The following is a 17,959-nucleotide window of genomic DNA, read 5'->3' as shown; positions in this document are numbered from 1 at the left end:
CCACCATGTTTGACTGACCTTGTCATATCCAAGATCCTTGTGGTAGTCTCGGACAAAGAAGACATCCAGTTTGTCTGTATCAACTCCTGGAAACTCAGAGACATCTCCACCATTGTAAGTCACACCTCCATCAACATCTGTGATGAATGATCCTCCATGGTGAAATAGGATAGGTAATCAAATCATCACCCATCTGCAATTTAAAAAATTTTAATCTTATATTAGCCTCCCTAAACGTCAACCACATTACCAACTTACTAACTCCATAACTAAAACTGTAAATGCAGTAAACCCTTGGACAAAAAAAACAAGTTTCCGTCTTAACAAAATCCCCCCTTAGTTAGCCTAACCACTAAGAAACCTCCTCCTGATCAAACCCTAGCCAATACCCCAAAACACAAGCATGCATTCTGATACAAAACACTCCAAAAAAATGTTTTTTCCCCTTGTGAAGAATAGATTAACAACAAAATTCCAAAAACAGAGCTTCACCACACATTTAAATCTTTTTTTGCGTACCTTTATCAAAGAAACCCGTCTTCACAACTCTCTGTCTGATGCAGATGATGAAGGCGATCCTCTGGAGCTTAGGTTCTCCACCGAAATATGCTCCGGTGACTGCAATAGCACTGGCACCAGTGAAGAGGGTAACGGAGAAGAAAAGAGCTCTGCTTTGTGTTGTGTTTGTGTGTTTGAGTATGGGAGACGAGACGTTAGTGTAACGTTGAGGGAGGGAGTTTTTTTCGCATAAAGCGATGACGCTTTATGTCTTTTTGGTGCCACCCCACAAACGACGTCGTTTTGGGCTACTAACGTGTCACCAACGACGCCAGGTCAGCTTTCTGGTTGCGCCAGCTGGACGAAATTCACCGGAAGGACCACTATGGGTACCGGAGATCAACTTCAGGGATGATCTAGATAAATTTTTAAGTTCAGGGATTACTTTGAGCCTCGAGGATAACTTCAGGGACCACTTTGATGCTTACCTCTCTTGAAGGTCGAATTCGGACAACTCGACTGCCCATTGCATAATTCTTCCTGCTAAATCTGTTTTCTGCAGAATGCTTTTTATGGGCTGGTTGGTCCGAACCCTAATGATGTGGGCTTGGAAATATGGGCGAAGTCGTCAAGATGTTAGTATGAGAGCATAGGCAAATTTTTCTATTTTTTGATAGTTCAATTCAGACCCTTGTAATGCTTTGCTGATGAAGTATATAGGTTGTTGTCCGCTGTCATCATCTCGGACCAGTGTTGAGGCTATTGCCTGATTTCCTACTGCGAGGTACAATATAAGTGGTTCTCCTTCCCTTGGCCGAGTTAGAATAGGTGGTTGTCCCAGGAACCTTTTGAAATCCTGGAAGGCCTGCTCGCAATCTGTTATCCATTCAAACCTCTTTCCCTTCCTTAGGGTGGCGTAGAAGGGGAGAGATCTTATCGCCGATCCTGCTAGAAATCTGGACAAGGCTGTCAATCTTCTATTGAGTTGTTGTACCTCTTTAACGCTGGTCGGACTCTTCATGTTGAGTATAGCTTGGCATTTATCCGGATTTGCTTCAATTCCTCTTTGTGTGAGCATAAAACCCAAGAATTTGCCAGCTTCTACTACGAAGGTGCATTTCACGGGGTTAAGTCGCATACCATGTCTTCTTATAGTGTCGAATACTTGGGTGAGGTCGGACAGTAACGACTCTTCATTTTGCGTTTTTATTAACATGTCGTCCATGTAGAATTCCATGACTTTCCCAATGTTGTCCGCGAAGACTTTATTCATTAATCTTTGATAAGTGGCTCCTGCGTTTTTGAGTCCGAATGGCAAGACGATGTAGCAGTAGTTTGCTTTCAGGGTCAAAAAGGAGGTTTTTTTTGGTCCGGTGGGTACATCGGGATTTGATTGTATCCCGAATAGGCGTCCATAAATGAGAGGTATTTGTATCCGGAGGAAGCATCCACCAGTGTGTCGATACTTGGAAGTGGATAAGGATCTTTTGGGCAGGCTTTGTTGAGATCCATGTAGTCGGTGCACATCCGCCACTTCCCATTTGATTTTTTCACCAAGATGATGTTAGCTAGCCATAGTGCATACTTAAATTTTCTTATGAATCCTGTCTCCAGTAGAGCTTGTACTTGCTCCTCCACGGCTTGGGATCGTTCTGGTTTAAATTTTCTACGTCTCTGCTATACTGGCTGAGATCCTGGGTTAATTGCCAACTTGTGGCACATTAACTTAGGGCCTATGCCTGGCATGTCTGCGGCCTTCCATGCAAAGAGGTCGGCATTGTCTCTTAAGAACTGTATGAGTGACTCCTTTATATCTCCTTTTAGGATTGTGCCGATATTGGTTGTTTTGTCTGGGACATCTCCGATCTGGACTTTTTCTATTTCGCCTTCGGGTTGTGGACGAAGTTCTTCCCGCCCTCGAACTCCCCCAAGTTCGATGGCGTGGAATTCTTCTCCTCTGCCTCTAAGGTTTAGACTTTCGTTGTAACAACAGCGTGCCGTCTTCTAGTCTGTTCTTATCGTAGCTATTTCTTCTGTGGTTGGGAACTTCATGTACAAGTATGGAGTCGAGACTACTGCGCCGAGCTGATTTAATATTGTCCGACCTATTAGGGCATTGTAGGCTGAACTCACGTTGACCATGATGTAATCTATGTTGAGTGTCCTTGACCGGTTTCCTTTTCCAAAGGTTGTGTGTAGTGAGATGTATCCAAGTGGTTGGATTGGAGTGTCTCCTAGCCCAAATAGGCTGTTTGGATATGCTCTGAGTTCTTTTTCTTCTAGGCCGAGTTTGTCGAAGGCGGTTTTGAATAAGATGTTGGCCGAGCTTCCCTGGTCTACCAGTGTGTGGTGGAGATTAGCATTGGCCAATATGATAGTGATGACTGATGAGCGGATAATTTATACGCTTTTTGGCATTGTTTTTAGTATATTTTTAGTAGAATCTAGTTACTTTTAGGGATGTTTTTAATAGATTTTGTGTTAAATTCACATTTCTGGACTTTACTATGAGTTTGTGTGTTTTTCTGTGATTTCAAGTATTTTCTGGCTGAAATTGAGGGACTTGAGCAGAAATCAGATTCAGAGGTTGAAAAAGGACTGCTGATGCTGTTGGATTCTGACCTCCCTGCACTCAAAGTGTATTTTCTGGAGCTACAGAACTCGAAATGGCGCGCTTCCAATTGCGTTGGAAAGTAGACATCCAGGGCTTTCCAGCAATATATAATAGTCCATACTTTGGCCAAGAATTGACGACGTAAATTGGCGTTCAACGCCAGATTTCTACCCAAATCTGGCGTCCAGCGCCAGAAAAGGATCCAAAACCAGAGTTGAACGCCCAAACTGGCACAAAAACTGGCGTTCAACTCCACAAATGGCCTCTGCACGTGCAACACTTAAGCTCAGCCCAAACACACACCAAGTGGGCCCCGGAAGTGGATTTATACATCAAATACTTACTCATGTAAACCCTAGTAGCTAGTTTATTATAAATAGGACCTCTTACTATTGTATTAGACATCTTTGGATTACCTTATGATCCTTTAATCACGTTTTGGGGGCTGGCCATCTCGGCCATGCCTGGACCTTTCACTTATGTATTTTTAACGGTAGAGTTTCTACACTCCATAGATTAAGGTGTGGAGCTCTGCTGTTCCTCAAAGATTAATGCAAAGTACTTCTGTTTTCTATTCAATTCATCTTATTTCGGTTCTAAGATATCCATTCGCACCCAAGAACGCGATGAAGGTGATGATTATGTGTGACGCTCATCATCCTTCTCCTTTATGAACGCGTGCCTGACAAACACTTCTGTTCTACATGAAATAAGCTAGAATGAATATCTCTTAGATCTCCTAACCAGAATCTTCGTGGCGTAAGCTAGAATGATGGCGGCATTCAAGAGAATCCGGAAGGTCTAAACCTTGTCTGTGGTATTCCGAGTAGGATTCAATGATTGAATGACTATGACGAGCTCCTAACTCGCGATTGCAGGGCGTTAGTGACAGACGCAAAAGGATAGTAAATCCTATTCCAGCATGATCGAGAACCGACAGATGAATAGCCGTGCCATGACAGGGTGCGTGAGCATATTATTCACTGAGAGGATAAGATGAAGCCATTGGCAAGGGTGATGCCTCCAGACGATTAGCCGTGCCGTGACAGGGCATTGGATCATTTTCCCGAGAGATGACCGAAAGTAGCCATTGACAGTGGTGACGTATCACATAGAGCCAGCCATGGAAAGGAGTAAGACTGATTGGATGAAGACAGCAGGAAAGCAGAGGTTCAGAGGAACAAAAAGCATCTCCATTCGCTTATCTGAAATTCCTACCAATGAATTACATAAGTATTTCTATCCCTTCTTTTATTTATTATTCGAAAACACCCTTATCACTTTATATCTGCCTGACTGAGATTTACAAGGTGACCATAGCTTGCTTCATGCCAACAATCTCCGTGGGATTCGACCCTTACTCACGTAAGGTATTACTTGGACGACCCAGTGCACTTGCTGGTTAGTTGTATCGAAGTTGTGACAATTTATGAATGTGTAATCACGATTACGCGTACCAAGTTGCTCACGTGCCAGGAATAGTTTGAGCCTGGACATCACAATTTCGTGCACCAAGTTTTTGGCGCCGTTGCCGGGGATTGTTTGAGTTTGGACAACTGACGGTTCATCTTGTTGCTCAGATTAGGTAATTTTCTTTTTTGTTTTGTTTTCAAAAAATTTTTCAAAAAGCTTTCAAAAAATTTTTCTTTTGTTTTCGAAAAAAAAAAATAAAATAAAATAAAATAATAAAAATAATGTTTTCAAAAATAAATTATTCTATGGCTTCAAAATTTTTAAGAATGAATTCTAGTGTTTCATGAAATATGTTGAATCATATCTGGCTGTAAAGCCATACCCAAACTACTTTGGGATTGGTATTCAACTAATCACTCCAGCCCATGTAATTATATGCTAAAGCTTGGCTGACTGTTAAGCCATGCCAGACCCTTTGATTGGAGCTTTAAGACTAACATGGCAAGATTCCTGGAATTCATATTAAAAATTTTGGAATCCTTATTTTCTTTTTCAAAAGAATTTTTCGAAAAATATAAAATAAAAATCCAAAAAAAAATTAGAAAATCATAAAAATCAAAAATATTTTTTTGTTTCTTGTTTGAGTCTTGAGTCATATCATAAGTTTGGTGTCACTTGCATATGCATCTTGCATTTTTCGAAAATTTCATACATTCATGGTGTTCTTCATGATCTTCAAGTTGTTCTTGGTAAGTCTTCTTGTTTGATCTTGATGATTTTTTGTTTTGTGTCTTTTCATGTTTATCATATGCATTCTTGAATTCTTAGTGCGTAAGCATTAAAGAATTCTAAGTTTGGTGTCTTGCATGTTTTCTTTGCATTAAAGGTTTTTCAAAATTGTGTCTATGATGTTCATCTTGGCATTCAAAGTGTTCTTGGTGTTCATCTTGACATTCATAGCATTCTTGCATGCATCACATGTTTTGATCTAAAAATTTCATGCATTGCATAATTTTCATGTTTTTCATAAAAATTTCAAAAATCAAAAAAATATCTTTCCCTTTTTTTCTCCTCAAATTCGAAAATTTGGATTGACTTTTTCAAAAATTTTTAAAATCAAGTTGTTTCTTATGAGTCAAATCAAATTTTCAATTTGAAAATCTTATCTTCTTCAAAATCTTTTTCAAAAATCAAATCTTTTTCAAAATTTTTGGTTATTTTCGAAAATTCCAAAAATATTTTTTTCAAAAATCTTTTTCTTATTTTTATCACAAATTTTCGAAAATAACATAATCAATTAATGTTTTGATTCAAAAATTTGAAGTTTGTTACTTGCTTGTTAAGAAAGATTCAAACTTTAAGTTCTAGAATCATATCTTGTGATTTCTTATGAATCAAGTCATTAATTGAGATTTTAAAAATCAAATCTTTTTCAAAACTAATTTCAATCATATCTTTTCAAAAATATCTTCTTATCTTGTCTTTTTCAAAAATATCTTTCCAATATATCTTTTCTAACCTCCTAACTTCTTATCTTTTCAAAATTTGTTTTAACTAACTAACTAACTTTTTGTTTGTTTCTTAACTTTTTCAAAACTACCTAACTAACTCTCTCTCTCTAATTTTCGAAAATATCTCCCCTCTTTTTTTTCAAAAATTTCTTTTTAATTAACTAATTATTTTTATTTTTTATTTTTTATTTCAAAAATTTTCGAAAATTACTAACATTTTTCAAAAACCATTTTCAAAATTCACTAACTCTTTTTCAAAAATAATTTTCGAAAATTCCCTCCTTCTCTCTCATCTTATTCTATTTATTTATTCATATACTAACATCTCTCCCTCACATCATCACCAAATTCGAACCCCCTCTTCTATCTGTGTTCGAATTTCTTCCTCTTTTCTTCTACTCACATAAGGGAACCTCTGTACTATGGTAAAGAGAATCTCTATTATTATTATTATTTTTCTGTGCCCTCTTCTTTGTCATATGAGCAGGAGCAAGGATAAGAACATTCTTGTGGAAGCAGATCCAGAACCTGAAAGGACTCTGAAGAGAAAATTAAGAGAAGCTAAAATACAACAATCCAGAGATAACCTTTCAGAAATTTTCGAACAGGCAGAGGAGATGGCAGCCGAAAATAATAATAATGTAAGGAAGATGCTTGGTGACTTTACTGCACCTAATTCCAATTTACATGGAAGAAGCATCTCCATTCCTGCCATTGGAGCAAACAATTTTGAGCTGAAACCTCAATTAGTTTCTCTGATGCAGCAGAACTGCAAGTTTCATGGACTTCCATCTGAAGATCCTTTTCAGTTCTTAACTGAATTCTTGCAGATATGTGATACTGTTAAGACTAATGGAGTAGATCCTGAAGTCTACAGGCTCATGCTTTTCCCTTTTGCTGTAAGAGACAGAGCTAGATTATGGTTGGATTCCCAACCCAAAGATAGCCTGAACTCTTGGGATAAGCTGGTCACGGCTTTCTTAGCCAAGTACTTTCCTCCTCAAAAGTTGAGCAAGCTTAGAGCTGATGTTCAAACCTTCAGACAGAAAGAAGGTGAATCCCTCTATGAAGCTTGGGAAAGATACAAACAGTTGACCAAAAAGTGTCCTTCTGACATGCTTTCAGAATGGACCATCCTGGATATATTCTATGATGGTTTATCTGAGCTATCAAAGATGTCACTGGACACTTCTGCAGGTGGATCCATTCACCTAAAGAAAATGCCTGCAGAAGCTCAAGAACTCATTGACATGGTTGCTAATAACCAGTTCATGTACACTTCTGAAAGGAATCCTGTGAATAATGGGACGCCTATGAAGAAGGGAGTTCTTGAAGTTGATACTCTGAATGCCATATTGGCTCAGAATAAAATATTGACTCAGCAAGTCAATATGATTTCTCAGAGTCTGAATGGAATGCAAGCTGTATCCAACAGTACTCAAGAGGCTTCTCCTGAAGAAGAAGCTTATGATCCTGAGAACCCTGCAATAGCAGAGGTGAACTACTTAGGTGAACCTTATGGAAACACCTATAACTCATCATGGAGAAATCATCCAAATTTCTCATGGAAGGATCAAAAGCCTCAACAAGGCTTTAACAATGGTGGAAGAAACAGGTTTAACAACAGCAAGCCTTTTCCATCATCAACTCAGCAACAGACAGAGAACTCTGAACAAAATGCTTCTAATTTAGCAAATCTAGTCTCTGATCTATCTAAAGCCACTGTAAGTTTCATGAATGAAACAAGGTCTTCCATTAGAAATCTGGAAGCACAAGTGGGCCAGCTGAGTAAAAGGATCACTGAAATCCCTCCTAGTACTCTCCCAAGTAATACAGAAGAGAATCCAAAAGGAGAGTGCAAGGCCATTGACATAAGCGCCATGACCGAACCTGTGAGGAGAGGAGAGGACGTGAATCCCAAGGAGGAAGACCCCCTGGGACGTCCAGTCGTCAATAAGGAGCTTCCCTCTGAGGAACCAAAGGAATTTGAGACTCATCTAGAGACCATAGAGATTCCATTGAACCTCCTTATGCCCTTCATGAGCTCTGATGAGTATTCCTCTTCTGAAGAGAATAAGGATGTTAATGAAGAGCAAACTGCCAAGTTTCTTGGTGCAATCATGAAGCTGAATGCCAAATTATTTGGCATTGATGCTTGGAAAGTTGAACCTCCCTTGTTCATCAATGAACTAAGTGATCTGGATCAACTGACATTGCCTCAGAAGAGACAGGATCCTGGAAAGTTCATAATACCTTGTACCATAGGCACCATGATCTTTAAGGCTCTGTGTGACCTTGGTTCAGGAATAAACCTCATGCCCCTCTCTGTAATAGAGAAACTGGGAATCTATGGGGTGCAAGCTGCTAAAATCTCACTAGAGATGGCAGACAGCTCAAGAAAACAGGCTTATGGACAAGTAGAAGATGTATTAGTAAAGGTTGAGGGCCTTTACATACCTACTGATTTCATAGTCCTGGATACTGGAAAGGAAGAGGATGAATCCATCATCCTAGGAAGACCTTTCCTGGCCACTGCAAGAGCTGTGATTGATGTTGACAGAGGTGAAATAGTCCTTCAATGGAATGAGGACTCCCTTGTGTTTAAAACTCAAGGATCTCCCTCTGCAACCATGAAGAGGAAGCATGAAAAGCTTCTCTCAAAGCAGAGTCAACCAGAGCCCCCACAGTCAAACTCTAAGTTTGGTGTTGGGAGGCCACAACCAAACTCTAAGTTTGGTGTTGAACTCCCATATCCAAACTCTAAGTTTGGTGTTGGAGAGTCTCAACAAAGCTCTGCACATCTGTGAGGCTCCATGAGAGCCCACTGTCAAGCTATTGACATTAAAGAAGCGCTTGTTGGGAGGCAACCCAATGTTTATCTAATTCTTATTTTTATTGTTTTTCATGTTTTCTTAGGTTCATGATCATGTGGAGTCACAAAATAAATATAAAAATTGAAAACGGAATCAAAAACAGCAGAAGAAAAATCACACCCTGGAGGAGCATCTGTCTGGCGTTCAAACGCCAGAACAGAGCATGGTTCTGGCGCTGAACGCCCAGAACAAGCATGGTTCTGGCGTTCAACGCCAGAAATGGCAGCAAAGGGGCGTTGAACGCCCAAAAAGGGCACCAACCTGGCGCTGAACGCCCAGAGTTGTGTGCAAGGGCATTTTACATGCCTAAATTGGTGCAGGGATGTAAATGCCTTGACACCTCAGGATCTGTGGACCCCACAGTATCCCCACCTACCTCATCATCTCTCTTCCCATTCATGATCATCCCTTCTACTTTCCATTTACCACTCACATCCATACACCCACTACCTTCAAAATTCAACATCTCTCTCCCACCCAATCCCACCCATATGGCCGAATACACATTCCCATCCATCTCCTCTATATCTTCTTCTTATTCTTCTATTCTTTCTTCTTTTGCTCGAGGGCGAGCAACATTCTAAGTTTGGTGTGGTAAAAGCATAGCTTTTTTTGTTTTTTCCATAACCATTGATGGCACCTAAGGCCAGAGAAACCTCTAGAAAGAGGAAAGGAAAGACAAAAGCTTCCATCAAGGGTCTATAGCTCAGTGGTAGAACATTTGACTGCAAATCAAGAGATCCCTGAGATACCTCAGGGGATACATTTTCTTTCACACAATTATTGGAAGCAACTAAGGGTGGAACATCAAGAGCACTCCATCATCCTTCATGAAATCAGAGAAGATCTAAAAGCAATGAAGGAGGAGCAGCAAAGACAAGGAAGAGACATAGAAGAGCTCAAGGACATCACTAAGGTGGATTCATTCCTTGTTCTTATTTCTTCTGTTTTTCGTTTTCTATGTTATGTGCTTATCTATGTTTGTGTCTTCATTACATGATCATTAGTAGTAATAACTATGTCTTAAAGCTATGAATGTCCTATGAATCCATCACCTCTCTTAAATGAAAAATGTTTTAATTCAAAAGAACAAGAAGTACATGAGTTTCGAATTTATCCTTGAACTTAGCTTAATTATATTGATGTGGTGACAATGCTTCTTGTTTTCTGAATGTATGCTTGAACAGTGCATATGTCTTTTGAAATTGTTGTTTAAGAATGTTAAATATGTTGGCTCTTGAAAGAATGATGACTAGGAGACATGTTATTTGATAATCTGAAAAATCATAAAAATGATTCTTGAAGCAAGAAAAAGCAGCAAAAAAACAAAGCTTGCAGAAAAAAAAAAGAAAAAAAATTAGGCAAAAAAAAAATAGAAAGAAAAAGAAAAAGCAAGCAGAAAAAGCCAAAAGCTCTTAAAACCAAGAGGCAAGAGCAAAAAGCCAATAACCCTTAAAACCAAAAGGCAAGGGCAAATAAAAAGGATCCCAAGGCTTTGAGCATCAGTGGATAGGAGGACCTAAAGGAATAAAATCCTGGTCTAAGCGGCTAAACCAAGCTGTCCCTAACCATGTGCTTGTGGCGTGTAGGTGTCAAGTGAAAACTTGAGACTGAGCAGTTAAAGTCAAGGTCCAAAGCAAAAAAAGAGTGTGCTTAAGAACCCTGGACACCTCTAATTGGGGACTTTAGCAAAGCTGAGTCACAATCTGAAAAGGTTCACCCAATTATGTGTCTGTGGCATTTATGTATCCGGTGGTAATACTGGAAAACAAAGTGCTTAGGGCCACGGCCAAGACTCATAAAGAAGCTGTGTTCAAAAATCATCATACTGAACTAGGAGAGTCAATAACACTATTCGAAATCTGAAGTTCCTATAGATGCCAATCATTCTAAACTTCAATGGATAAAGTGAGATGCCAAAACTATTCAAGAGGCAAAAAGCTATAAGTCCCGCTCATATGATTGCAGCTATGTTTCATTGATAGTTTGAAATTTATAGTATATTCTATTCTTTTTATCCTATTTTGATTTTCAGTTGCTTGGGGACAAGCAACAATTTAAGTTTGGTGTTGTGATGAGCGGATAATTTATACGCTTTTTGGCATTGTTTTTAGTATATTTTTAGTAGAATCTAGTTACTTTTAGGGATGTTTTTAATAGATTTTGTGTTAAATTCACATTTCTGGACTTTACTATGAGTTTGTGTGTTTTTCTGTGATTTCAGGTATTTTCTGGCTGAAATTGAGGGACTTGAGCAGAAATCAGATTCAGAGGTTGAAAAAGGACTGCTGATGCTGTTGGATTCTGACCTCCCTGCACTCAAAGTGGATTTTCTGGAGCTACAGAACTCGAAATGGCGCGCTTCCAATTGCGTTGGAAAGTATACATCCAGGGCTTTCCAGAAATATATAATAGTCCATACTTTGGCCAAGAATTGACGACGTAAACTGGCATTCAACGCCAGCTTTCTACCCAAATCTGGCGTCCAGCGCCAGAAAAGGATCCAAAACCAGAGTTGAACGCCCAAACTGGCACAAAAACTGGCGTTCAACTCCACAAATGGCCTCTGCACGTGCAACACTTAAGCTCAGCCCAAACACACACCAAGTGGGCCCCGGAAGTGGATTTATACATCAAATACTTACTCATGTAAACCCTAGTAGCTAGTTTATTATAAATAGGACCTCTTACTATTGTATTAGACATCTTTGGATTACCTTATGATCCTTTGATCACGTTTTGGGGGCTGGCCATCTCGGCCATGCCTGGACCTTTCACTTATGTATTTTTAACGGTAGAGTTTCTACACTCCATAGATTAAGGTGTGGAGCTCTGCTGTTCCTCAAAGATTAATGCAAAGTACTTCTGTTTTCTACTCAATTCATCTTATTTTGCTTCTAAGATATCCATTCGCACCCAAGAACGTGATGAAGGTGATGATTATGTGTGACGCTCATCATCCTTCTCCTTTATGAACGCGTGCCTGACAAACACTTCTGTTCTACATGAAATAAGCTAGAATGAATATCTCTTAGATCTCCTAACCAGAATCTTCGTGGCGTAAGCTAGAATGATGGCGGCATTCAAGAGAATCCGGAAGGTCTAAACCTTGTCTGTGGTACTCCGAGTAGGATTCAATGATTGAATGACTGTGACGAGCTCCTAACTCGCGATTGCAGGGCGTTAGTGACAGACGCAAAAGGATAGTAAATCCTATTCCAGCATGATCGAGAACCGACAGATGAATAGCCGTGCCGTGACAGGGTGCGTGAGCATATTATTCACTGAGAGGATAAGATGAAGCCATTGGCAAGGGTGATGCCTCCAGACGATTAGCCGTGCCGTGACAGGGCATTGGATCATTTTCCCGAGAGATGACCAAAAGTAGCCATTGACAGTGGTGACGTATCACATAGAGCCAGCCATGGAAAGGAGTAAGACTGATTGGATGAAGACAGCAGGAAAGCAGAGGTTCAGAGGAACAAAAAGCATCTCCATTCGCTTATCTGAAATTCCTACCAATGAATTACATAAGTATTTCTATCCCTTCTTTTATTTATTATTCGAAAACACCCTTATCACTTTATATCTGCCTGACTGAGATTTACAAGGTGACCATAGCTTGCTTCATGCCAACAATCTCCGTGGGATTCGACCCTTACTCACGTAAGGTATTACTTGGACGACCCAGTGCACTTGCTGGTTAGTTGTATCGAAGTTGTGACAATTTATGAATGTGTAATCACGATTACGCGTACCAAGTTGCTCACGTGCCAGGAATAGTTTGAGCCTGGACATCACAATTTCGTGCACCAATGACCATGGGATCGTCATGTCCCAAGATGATGCCCGCTGCGTCCTCTTTAGTAAAAGTGATAGTGGGGATGTCGGGTACTTCTTCTCCTCCCTCAACATGATATACTTCTTTAAGATGTCTTTTGCGAGATGATTTGGAGATCCATCTTCCCGCAAATCCTCTGTGTATCATGTGGATATATCTCTCTGGTGTACGAGGTGGTCGTTCAGTTCGTCCGACATCTTCGTCCCTTCTTCTTTTTCTTGGTTCGTCTGCTCGGCTGGCTAAGTACCGATCTAGTTTTCCCTCTCTTACCAATTTTTCTATGACATTCTTCAGGTCAAAACATTCGTTGGTGGGATGTCCATAGATTCGATGGTATTTACAATATTCAGTCCGATTTCCTCCTCTTTTTTTGCTTTTGAGTGGGCGAGCTGGGGGTATCTTTTCAGTGTGGCATACTTCTCGATAAACATCTAGAAGAGACACCTGAAGAGGGGTATAATTGTGGTACTTCTTGATCTTTTTCCCATGCTGATCTTCTTTTTTCTTGGACTCTTTGTCCTTATCTCGGGAGGAGTAGGAGAATCCAGACTTTGAGGTCTCTCCTAGTCGAGAGTTTTCCTCCATGTTGATGTATTCTCTACTCGTTCTTGCACTTCATTCAGGGATGTGGGATGTTTTTTTGATATTGAGTGACTAAAAGGTCCTTCTCGTAAGCCATTGATGAGACCCATAATGGCTGCTTCTGTTGGTAGACTTTGTATGTCCAGCCATGCTTTGTTGAATCTTTCCATGTAGCTGCAAAGACTTTTTCGATCTCCTTGCTTGATCCCTAATAGACTTGGGGCGTGCTTAGTTTTGTCTTTCTGGATGGAAAATCTGGCCAGAAACTTCTTGGCTAAGTCGTCAAAGCTTGCGATGGATCTTGGGGGCAGATTGTCGAACTATTTAATTGCTGTTTTTGTTAAGGTAGTCGGGAAGGCTTTGCAGCGAACTACATCTGAGGCGTCAGTGAGGTACATTATACTTCTGAAATTACTGAGGTGATGGCTGGGATCTGTTGTGCCATCGTATAGAGTCATGTCGGGAGGTTTAAAGTCCTTTAGGATTTTGGTCTTCATGATCTCTTTGGTGAATGGGTCTTGGTCCTTACGGGAGCTATCTTCGTGGCCGGATCGAGTAGTTTTGGCTTTGAGATCTGCTTCGAGTTTTAGGAGCTTATCCTCTAACTCGCGGTGTCGCCTAGCTTCCCTTCGTATGTCTTTTTCGACTTCCCGTTGATACTTGACCTCTTTTTCGAGTTGTTTTAGGCGATCCTGAAGTGCCTCCATGGCTCCCGTGTTTAGTGAATTCTTGTCTTTGTTAGGTTGAGAAGCATCGTCTATTGTGACCTCTGCATTCTTGTGTGGCATTCTGTTCTCCAAATCAGAATTGTGGTCGTTGTCAAGGTTGTCCACCATGATGATGGGATGACTTCTAGGTTCTCCGGCAACGGCGCCAATGTTCTGAGGGTTACCTGAAACTGTAGGTCGATCTCGGACGAGATCTTCTGTGCTGATCGGTGCTGACGTGACCGGCTTGTAAATGGTGGCCGGAGCCGCTGTGTCCGACTTGTTGGACTTGGTGGTGGCACTGATCCTTTGTCACCGGAGGGGGGTACCTGCAAGGGACTCCGATGCTTAAGTTAGCAAGGGTATTAAGCAGGTTTTTAGTAGAATCAGAGTATGAGTTATACCTGGGTGCTCCAATGTATTTATAATGTTGTAGAGTGATCTTTTCTAGAGATAAGATAGTTATCTTATCTTATCTTTGAGTGAAGTCATCTTATCTTTAGGGAAACCGTCCTTATCTTTCTAGGCTTTGGCTGCCTTTAGATTTGGGTCGTGTTCCTTTGTCTGGGCCTTCTTGGGCCTCTGTAGTGATTTGGCCGATCTCTTTTAAGAAGAGGTCGGGTAGTTCTAACCTGAAGAGGTCGGTTGACTCAGCCCGGGTCGGACAGTTCGACCCAGGGTATGAACAGATATGAATACTTGTTTGATTGAATTATTGTGTAGTTTTGTAAAACGGACTATTTTTGAAGTGTTTCTTTAAAGTTATTTCTTCTAAAGTTTTTTAATCGAGTTTAATCCGTTGGAAATTGATTTGAGTTTGAATTGGTTTTCTTGAAATATGAAAATGGTATGCACTTTTGGATTCAGCTTGATTTTGAACTGATTTGATTTTGAACCCGTTAAAGAGGGTTGTGGAATGGTTTAGTTGGACGCGGAAAGGGTGGCGAAGTCCAAGTTTTAGGGGAGGTGTTGCCGAAACTCCTATAAAATCCGAGATTTTAGTGAAATGTCCTTTCAAAAATTATGAGTTTAAAATTTTTATTATTTCATTTAAATTGTTTAAGAATGTTATGAATTATGTTTTGAAATGAAGTATTGAAAAGAGAATTATGATTTAGCCTAGTTTCTTAAGAAAAGTATTCTATCTCTTTTGGGAGCGAATCATTTAGAAGAAACTTATGTTTAAGGCTGTTTTAAATATGAAAATGGTTTATGTTTTAGGAAAATTGTCTTGAGGATTTTCAATTGAAGGAGTTTCAGTGACTTTGAAAGAACTTGAATTTCGATTGAAAAGTCTCATTTTACAAGGTCTTAGGAAAAGTTTAAAGTATTCTTTAAATTCTGAGTTGGGAAAAACTAGAACAATTTCTGAGCAGCTGGAAACGCTCAGGATTTAATCATGAAATTGGAGTTGGTTTTGATTTAGGTAAAAGAGATGGTTTCTTTGAAAATTTGTTCGGAGTAATTGATACACGACTTGGTTTGGCTTAAATCCTCTTTTTATTTATTCAAATCAAGAAATTAAGATTTTAAAGATTTTAATCAATTTGAGGAAATGGGTTAAGTTATTCTCCTCTAAAGTCTTGAGACTTGCTGAGGAATTTTTATTACTACATCCTGTTTTAGGATGAATGATTTTGAATCTTTTAGAAGAAACTTTTAATTTGGTGTGGTTTTTGAAATATTTTGGGAAGATGTTGTGGATGGTGACTGTGTTTTAAAAAGGAGAATTTACATTTGAGGAAAAGTGGTTTGTGAGCTTGAAATAATTTGAGAAATGAGAATTTTAAAGTTAAGACAGAGATGGATTGATTTTGGTTTTCAAGTAAAGAGATTTGAGAAAAAGTGGCTTATGGCTTGAATGATGATTGATTTGATATGAATTGTTAATGAAGTGCGAAAATGATGATGAATAAATGAATATGTGGCTTTTGCACTTCTTTTATCTGAGATACGAGTTTTTCTGGGTAAAGTACCGTGGCTTGCCACCACGTGTTTTAGGTTGAGACTCGATACTCTGTTAACCCTACGACGTAAGAGTGGCCAGGCACTTCTAAATTTACGGGAATGGTACCCCCATTGAGCGATATATATATATACACTCATGGGGATGCGCGTCGGGGACAGTCCAAGGATTTAGCAAAACCGGACTTGTCGGGTTGGCATGATAACCGACAGATGAGACTCATCAGCCATAGGACAGGCATTCATCATATGCATCTATGTGACATTGTTTGGGTGTGCATATTGTACTTGGTGTGCCTATGTGAATAATTATGTTTAATTGCTAATTGCTCTACTTGATGTAACTGCTTGATTGTGCTTGAACTTTTCTACTTGTGTTTGTGACTGAAACTTGGTTATATTGTAGTGTATTGGCTGTTGTTTGGATTGTTTGGGCCTAGGCTATGGTTGATTATAAGATGGGCCAAAGGCCGTGTTTGATTTGAATTTTTTGTTCAGAAGAGTATGAAAAACTAAACTGGTTCAGCATAGATTTAATGAACCTCTGCTTGGAACAGGTTGGTCATTCATGCTGTTTAGGAAAAACCTTTTGAAAGGCTTTTGAATTTTGAAGAAATAACAGTTTTCTCTTTCAGAAAAGAATTCAGAGTTTAATGGTAAATCTTTGGTTCTTTAGAAGAATGCATAAGACGGTTATTAATCACTATGCTTTAAAAAAAAGTTTTATTTCACGTATTCTATTATAGTAATTCTCTAACCTCATAGTGAGAACCTGTGAGGACGATGTTCTCACTCCCCTACAGGTCTTTTTTTTTAGGTTATGGGCGATGAAGTTCGAAAGAACTTATTTACTCATTTTATGTTTTAAACTTTGTATTGTATTAGTTACTTTTTCCCTCGCCTTATATCATTACGAGTTTTTTTTTAAGAGGGATAAAAATTTGATTATGTAATGCTTATAAAATTATATATATATATATATATATATATATATATATATATATATATATATATATATATATATATATATATCCTTTGTAAGTATTGATATTTGTATGGATGTAAATTATTTATTAAAAAGTATTTTGAGCGGTAATTCGGTTTAACCTTTAAACAGACTCATATTTTAGTATTAAATATTTTAAGCATCGTCGTAATACTCGAGCTATCAGAGTAGCGCATTTGAAAGCGTGGCATTTTGATAGTTAGGGTGTTACACCTAGAGTTTCGGTAAAACCTTTAAATGAATTATTAGTATAATTTAAAAATCAATTTAAATTTATTATTTTTAATTTAATTAAGTATGACTATAATTTTTATCTAATATTTAATCTTTTCAACATTTTTTTATTATGATAATTATATAATTATATTTATATTAACTTATTTTTTCAGTGTACCTTTGAAAAGAAATAAAGTAAGTGAATTGTCCAAACTTTTAAAAGTGAAAGTATACGATGCAAAGAGAAAATTTAAATAAAAAAACATCTTTAAAAGTTTTCTAATGTATTGGAAATAATATAATTATAAATAAAAAGGTATTGAATATTTGTTTGATCTACTAATTTATAAATATTATAGTCTCATTGCACATTTAAGTCCTTTCGATAATTAAATTCAATTAAATTGGCTCATGATTAACAAAAATTAGTGTCATTAGTGAGACGGTGTTAGACACCCTCCAACTCTTCACAATCGCGAACATTCGTATCTTATACTTTTTAATATCAATACCTTCTTTTTCTTTGTTTGTTTCTTCCTCATCGTCATTCTTTTTTTGGTGTTGTTGCTGCAGTTTTTTTTTTTACTTCTCCTCCTCTTTCTCTCCTTGATAGTTTTGCAACATTATTATGTATTTCTTCTTTTTTTTATTTAATTTTTTTATTTTTATTCTTATTAAAAGAATAAAATAAGAAGAATTATAAAAGAGTGAAACAAGAAACAAAAGATGATCA

General features: G+C 38.5%; 1 non-coding gene across 1 annotated transcript; it reads right to left on the bottom strand.

Moving 5' to 3' along the window:
- Nucleotides 1-7,049: 7,049 nt before the first annotated feature.
- LOC148562634 (small nucleolar RNA R71) lies at nt 7,050-7,157 on the bottom strand. The gene has a single exon (XR_015887404.1). It is a non-coding gene; the product is annotated as a small nucleolar RNA R71 (small nucleolar RNA).
- Between the last annotated feature and the right edge of the window lie 10,802 nt (nt 7,158-17,959).

The sequence above is a fragment of the Arachis ipaensis genome, chromosome B6 (assembly GCF_059453495.1).
Source record: "Arachis ipaensis isolate K30076 ecotype BB chromosome B6, ASM5945349v1, whole genome shotgun sequence".
NCBI lineage: Eukaryota > Viridiplantae > Streptophyta > Magnoliopsida > Fabales > Fabaceae > Arachis > Arachis ipaensis.
This window is presented reverse-complemented; position numbering and strand designations above follow the sequence as displayed.